Source organism: Petaurus breviceps, unplaced genomic scaffold, assembly GCF_028583685.1.
Source record: "Petaurus breviceps papuanus isolate PSGF00001 unplaced genomic scaffold, PetGlider_PUasm1.0 90317, whole genome shotgun sequence".
Taxonomy (NCBI): domain Eukaryota; kingdom Metazoa; phylum Chordata; class Mammalia; order Diprotodontia; family Petauridae; genus Petaurus; species Petaurus breviceps.
In genome coordinates this window covers 356683-362811 of record NW_027187217.1, presented here as the reverse complement: position 1 = coordinate 362811, position 6129 = coordinate 356683, and the positions used below count along the sequence as shown (strand labels likewise).

The 6129-nt window shown below is 54.6% G+C and overlaps 1 protein-coding gene across 1 annotated transcript in view; it reads left to right on the top strand.

Annotated features, from left to right (window-relative positions):
• Positions 1-1115, top strand: part of EPS8L2 (EPS8 signaling adaptor L2) — a 23100-nt gene extending 21985 nt beyond the window's left edge. Inside the window, exon 22 of the transcript XR_011172413.1 lies at positions 386-1115. The gene's annotated coding sequence lies outside the window, so the exon portion shown is untranslated. The remainder of the gene's footprint in view (positions 1-385) is intronic.
• The last annotated feature ends 5014 nt before the right edge of the window (positions 1116-6129 follow it).

The window sequence follows — 6129 nt, the reverse complement described above, 5'->3', positions numbered from 1 at the left end:
CCCCCCTGCCCTGGCCCGGCTCCCCCTGCCCTGGCCCGGCCCCTCCTGCCCTGGCCCGGTCCCCCCTGCCCTGGCCCGGCCCCCCCAGCCTGGCCTTCAGGCCCCCCTGCCCTGGCCTGGCCTTTTCCAGCTGTTTCTGGGCTGCCCTGGCTCCCAGATCGCCCCCAGAGACAGTGATAAGACTTTGGTCACAGATCCTTCAGCCCCACTCCTCTGTCTGATAGGTCTCCTGGCTCTCTTCACTGACACAGTCACTCATGCATGGTCCATCAGAGAGGACCCTTCCCAAGAGATTCAGAGGCATCTGAACCTGGCTGCCCCCACCCCCCCCCCAACTCAAGCCCCCTGGGCAGCTGCTGTCCTTGACTCTAGTGTGTCCCCACAGGTCTCTGTGGAATGTGTCAGGAATGGCCCCCAACTCTAGCCCAGACCTAAACATTCAATGCCCCTTCACTTGGAGCCAGCCAGGAGAGGTGGGCCACCTCCTCAAGCTGGCCAGTCTCTGGCCTGGCTGCCTGGATGCCCTCCTCAAGGTGAGGGATTTGGACAGAGACCTGTAGGTGCCTGGCACCCTCCTCTCCTCTCTGCCGAGGCCAGCGGTAAGGGCAGGGGGGATGGGCACTTGCCCTCAGGAACAGCCCCCCCAGCCTCTGCCTGGTTCCTGGCTATGGCTCAGGCCGGCTCCTCCCACCCCCAGCCTTCATGGGGCCCTGGATAGGCCAGGGTCCTCTCCATGCCCGCCCATTGGCCTTGGTGAGGCCAGTGTCCACAAGGGCCCCTTTCTTTTCCTTGGGAGGCAGTGGGCCAGCCGCAGGGAGGGGTTGGGCTTGGTAGGAGATCCGGAGCGGCCATGACTGGCTGCTGGGTTTGTGGAGTGGTGGTGGGGGCACCCTGCCTGTCAGTCCTGCTGCATCAGGCCCATCGCAAGCTCCTGACTCCATCCCCCCACCGGGAACCCAGGGACCAGCCAGAAAAATGTATATGGAGCTGCCTCTGCCCGGGGGCTCTGGCTTGGACCTATTATAGCCCACACCCTGACCCACCCACTCCTCCCAGCTCGGTGATCACTGACCTGACCCACAGAAGAGTCATTAAAAATGCTGATTTATCCACCAGCCCCTGGCTCTCTGTATGCCCTGGGGGGGAGGGAGCCCCTAAGTTGCCTCTGGATGGGGCCCTGGGCTGCCCCAGCCCCCTCCTGACCACCAGAGCCCTGACCTCATAGCCAATAGACCCAACTTCTGCCCCTCCACCGACTAAGGGGTGCCTCCCCTCTCCTGAGCCTCAGTTTCCTCCCCTGTAAAGTACGGGAGTTCACCCAGGGGACCTTGGAGCTGCCTCCCAGTTCTGTGACTGTCAGTTTGTGTCTGTGTTTGAGGTCGGTGCTGGGCTGGGTTGGAAGGGTGGACTGACAGGCAACCCACAGCAGAGACAGAGAAGGGCCATGAGCACTAGAGAGGGTCAGGAGCCAGCCCCTGCACTCTCACGGGGTGAGAAGTCTGGGAAGGCTTCTCCCAGGGGACTGCGGCATGGGGGCCCAGCCTGGAGAACTGAGCTGCAGTGGCCCCACCCCTCATCCCATGTCTAACCCTTCCTGGCTGGCACCTTGCCAGTGCCTCTGCTGAAGCTGTGTATGGCCACATCCCAGCAAAAGAAGAGAGAGCCACGGGCAGCTCAGTGATCTGGGGCTGGGGGCTGTAGGTGAGCAACTGCTTCAGACCAGCTCAGGCTGGCGGAAGGGGTGGGGGTGGGGGTGGGGTTCTGAGGGGCGCTTTGTAGCAATGCACCAGATCTGCTGGTGTACTCAGCATCCAAGACGGTGGGCACGCTTGGGAGCATTTCTCCCTGAAATACCCCCCCAGCAGTCCGAGAATTCCCATTTCCAGAGCTTCCTGTGTGCCAGGCACTGTGCTGAGCTCAGCCCCCGCCCCGAAGGAGGGAGAGACAACCTGTGGAGGGGGAGGGGAGCATTTGGTCTGGGGAGTCAAGGGGTGGGGAAGAAGATCGTCCCATCCTTTCCAGGAGCAATTATGGCATTGGTTGTGGTTCTGGGGCTCTTTCAGAGAAAGCTGCCTGTGGCAGAGGGGCAGCCACTGCCAGATCGGACAGGTGGGGGTAGTGCAATGGAGCAGTTAAGCCCCAAAGCTGCATCCTTGTGGCCAAAGATGAGGAGAGGGGGAGCCCATCCAGATGTGGGCAGTGAATGGGCCTTGGGTCATTGCCTAGCCTTCAGCAAGGGAGCAGAAGCCAGATATGGAGGTGAAGGGGGTCAGCCATACAGGGAGAAGGGCAGCCAGGTGGTCCCCCAGAGAAGGAGGGGCTCTAACCATGAAAGAAGTACTCTGGTGGGGGCTCTTAGCACACTGGGGCTTCCGAATCTGGAGCTCATGGATCCACAGGGGGTCACTGGATAGATTTCAGGAAACTTGAAAGGAAAAAAAATTACACCTCAACGTATCTGGGGTCTAGGGACTTCATGGTTATAGGCTGAGACACTATTTGGTGTTCAGCCAGCATCACTGAAGCAACTTTTAGAGAGGAATTTTACCAAGGCCTGCAATGAGAATGGCTGGTATGAAACACCCCTCCAAAGTTGACACTCTCTCTCCTACCTGTAGATCTAGACTCCAGAGAAACATGGGCCTGAACACCTCACTGGCACCCCCAGGATGGCCTCTAGCACAGGTTCTTAGATCTGCTTTACTAGGAAAGCCAGCTGTTCAAGGAGTCAATCTTTTTAATTACATTCATTAGTTCAGGGGAAAAGTCAGCACCCTGAACTTTAGAGAAAATCCAAACAAAGAAAATAGAGAAAATACAAGCAGAGAAATAAAGGACTTCTAACTGTCTGAGAAATTAACACAAATCAACAGACATATCCAACTGTCTGACCAAGGCAATACATAAATAGCTACCAGAGAGAGAAACACCCACATCTGGGTTTTTCAAAGGGTGGAGGGGGCTCCTTAATGGCTACCCAGAATCTCATCTGGCCAAATCACAAGAACACCCTTCCACTGAGTGAGCTCCAAAGCAAAAGGCTGACCTCAGAGTATATATACCCTTTTTAGAGCCAGAGGGCATCACAGCCCTCATGACTCAGGGCCTAATTAGAAATTAAGGAAAGGTTTGAAAACCTTCCTATAAGCAGGCCTCCCCTAAGCATGCTTCCCTTAATGGGTTCTGCATGAGTCCTATTAGGGGGCAAGGAAGATCTTATGTCCCATTACCATCATAAGTGCACAGAGGCAAAAGCATAAATCCTAGATCCTGGCTGGTGGAAGTCCTCCCTTTCCTAGGGGTCTATTTGAGCCCTCTGTAGAGCAAAGAATCTCCATGCAGTCTGAGGAAATGCTTAGAACCTGTAAAGGAGACTGGCACTCTGTGCCCTTCCCCCCCTCCTCCTCTGTAACTCTGCGCTCAGCTCGCTGTCCATCTGTCCCCCCTATCTCAGATGGACAAGCTCTATGAGATAGCCATTCAGATGTATGCTGCCATATGGACAATAGGCATTTTTCATCCACTTGGTCTTTCCTATGTGGATGGATAGGCTGGATTCCTTTGCCTGGTGGCAGATCAGATTACATGATGTCTCCCCTATTAGATGAGCAGGGGCTATCTGACTTCTATTTGCACCTACAGGGCTTAGTACCTTTAGTACTGTGCATTGCATGTAGTAAGCACTTAATCAATGCTTTTTTTCATTCATTCCTTCATTCATTCATTCCTGTGAAGGATGAGAGGGAAAGAAAAATCCTCATTGCTGCCCTCCCCTCCCAGGGGCTGCAGCTCCTCCCTACACCAACTAATTGAGACCTGAGACCTTTGAGGTTCACTGGTCAGACAGAGGGTCTCCAATGATGCTGCTTCCTTCTGAGTTACTCGAGGGTTTCCCGTGCCCCTCTCACTGCCCCTCTCTGGGGATCTGTCCCTGGGCTTTCAGGAAGCAATTCCTTTACAAGACTTCCCCCTTCAAACACAGTCACTCCCCTGAGTCTTCTCTCCCCTCCCTTGGCTAGTCTTGAGCCCTGGGCACCTCTCTGCAGGTCACACCACCAGCCTGAGCTGCCACAGCTCTCCACAGTCTCTCTACATCTGGGGCCATCTCCAGGCATCCTGATGTGTGTCTGGCCACTGGATCCACCGAGCTGAGAGTGAGGCCAGTGACCTGGCACAGCCCAGCCTTGCTGAAAGCCAGGTCATTTTCAAGGCACTGCATCACTTCCCGGAAGTCCTGGGCCTCTTTGAGATGGAAGGAGGAGCAAGAACCCGCCCAACTGTTAGCAGCAGCCTGCTTATCAAGCCAGGCTTGGCGTCCAGCCAACTCTGTGACTCAGGGCTTTTCAGTGCTGCCACCTCATGGTCTGGCCACTAGGGGACGCAGGGGATAGGGCACTGGACTTAGAGTCCTCTGAAACCCTGGCCAAGTCACTTGTCCTCTGCCTGCCCCAGCTTCCTCATCTGTAAAGTGGGGATGCCTTTTAAAGGGATCACCTGCCCCTCAGGGTTATTGTGAGGTGCTTCGAAACCTTAAGCCTCCTATTACTATTAATTGTTATTATTATATGTCTGAGGCAGGGCATGACCCATTTCTCATGCTGTCATTCAGCAGAGAATTGTGACTGGCCTCTGGCATGCAGAATTCTGGACCCGGGGCACTGAGTGACACACAGAGATGAGCCATCCACCGAAGGCTTCATCAGTCAACAGTTGTCAGAAAAGGAGGTAGGGGGTTGAGTGGACCACAAGCTCACCTGAGTCAGTCCCTGCCTTCCCTCCAGCAGCTCCCAGTCTAACCAACAAATATAGGTTGAATAACCTGGCAATACCCTCCGGGGGATCAGGAAACCATTCCTGCAAAAGGTGGGACATTAGCTGGGACCCAAAGGAAACCTAGGAAGCCAGAAGGCAGAAAGAAGGAGGGAGCCAGAGAAAAGGCCCAGGGGGGAGAAGATGGAGGGTCTTGTTTCATGAATAGCCAGGGTGAGCAGAGAGCAGAACCAGGAGCAATGGGACCAAGTTGGAAAGGTGCATATTTAGGCCAAGTAGGGCAGCAAGGTGGCAAAACGTTGGGTAGAGTGCCAGGCCTGGAGCCAAGAAGACTTGAATTCAAGTCTAGCCTCAGTCACTGATTAGCTGGGTGACCCTAGGCAAGTCCCTTTACCCTGTTGTCCTCAGTTTCCTCATCTATAAAATGAGCTGAAGAAAGAATGGCCAACTACTCTGGTGTCTTTGCCGAGAAAACCCCAAATGGGTCAGGAAGAGTCGGGCAGGAATGAAATGACTGAACAACAGTATTTAGGCCTGAGGTCAGGACACATTTCCTAATAGGGCTGTTCCACAAATAGTGTGGAATGATCTGGCCATCTGGGTAGTGGGCTCCCCCTAAAGAGGGGGACCTTAGATGCCTTCTGTGGTAGTGGGGGGGTGGGGGGGGAGGTGTGGAGGGAACCATTATCAAAGATAGAGGTAAAGCTAGAGGTCTTGGTGTTGCAGCTTCCATGGGGTGGGGGAAATACTTTAAGGGATGAGCAGAGGGAGAGAGCAGGCACAGGGGATGGAAGAGGGGACTCAATGCCAACACAAACTAGTACCTAGCACAACCCTAAAGTCCACATCAGATAGAGGAATGGCAATGAGCCTGAGGTCAACCAGGGCCCCCAGCACAATCAGAAATGGCCAGAGTCACATAAAGCCTGCAGGGTTCTGTGTTCTCAGGCCCCAAAGTGGTCATAGTCACCAGTAAGAACCACAGAGGCAGGGGTGGCCAGGTGGCTCAGCGAGTAAGAGCACCGGCTCCAGTGTTGGGATGACCTGGAGATCAAATCCCGGGCTCAGACACTTAGCACCACACCCATAAATAACTGGCTGTGTAACCTTGAGCAAGTTACTTAACCCCGATTGCTTAAAAAAAAAAAAACCACAGAGGCTCCACCCCAGGGGTGGGGGGCAGTATGAAGCAAAAACCAGTCCTCAAGGCTCCCAACCTTAGAGTCATCCTGGGCTCCTCATTATCTCCTTCTATATCCAAGATGGTGCCAAGATCCATCCATTTCACCTCTGCTGCATCTCTGCTCGATTCCACCTCTGCTGCATCTCTGGTCCTGGTTGATTCCACCTCTGCTGCAT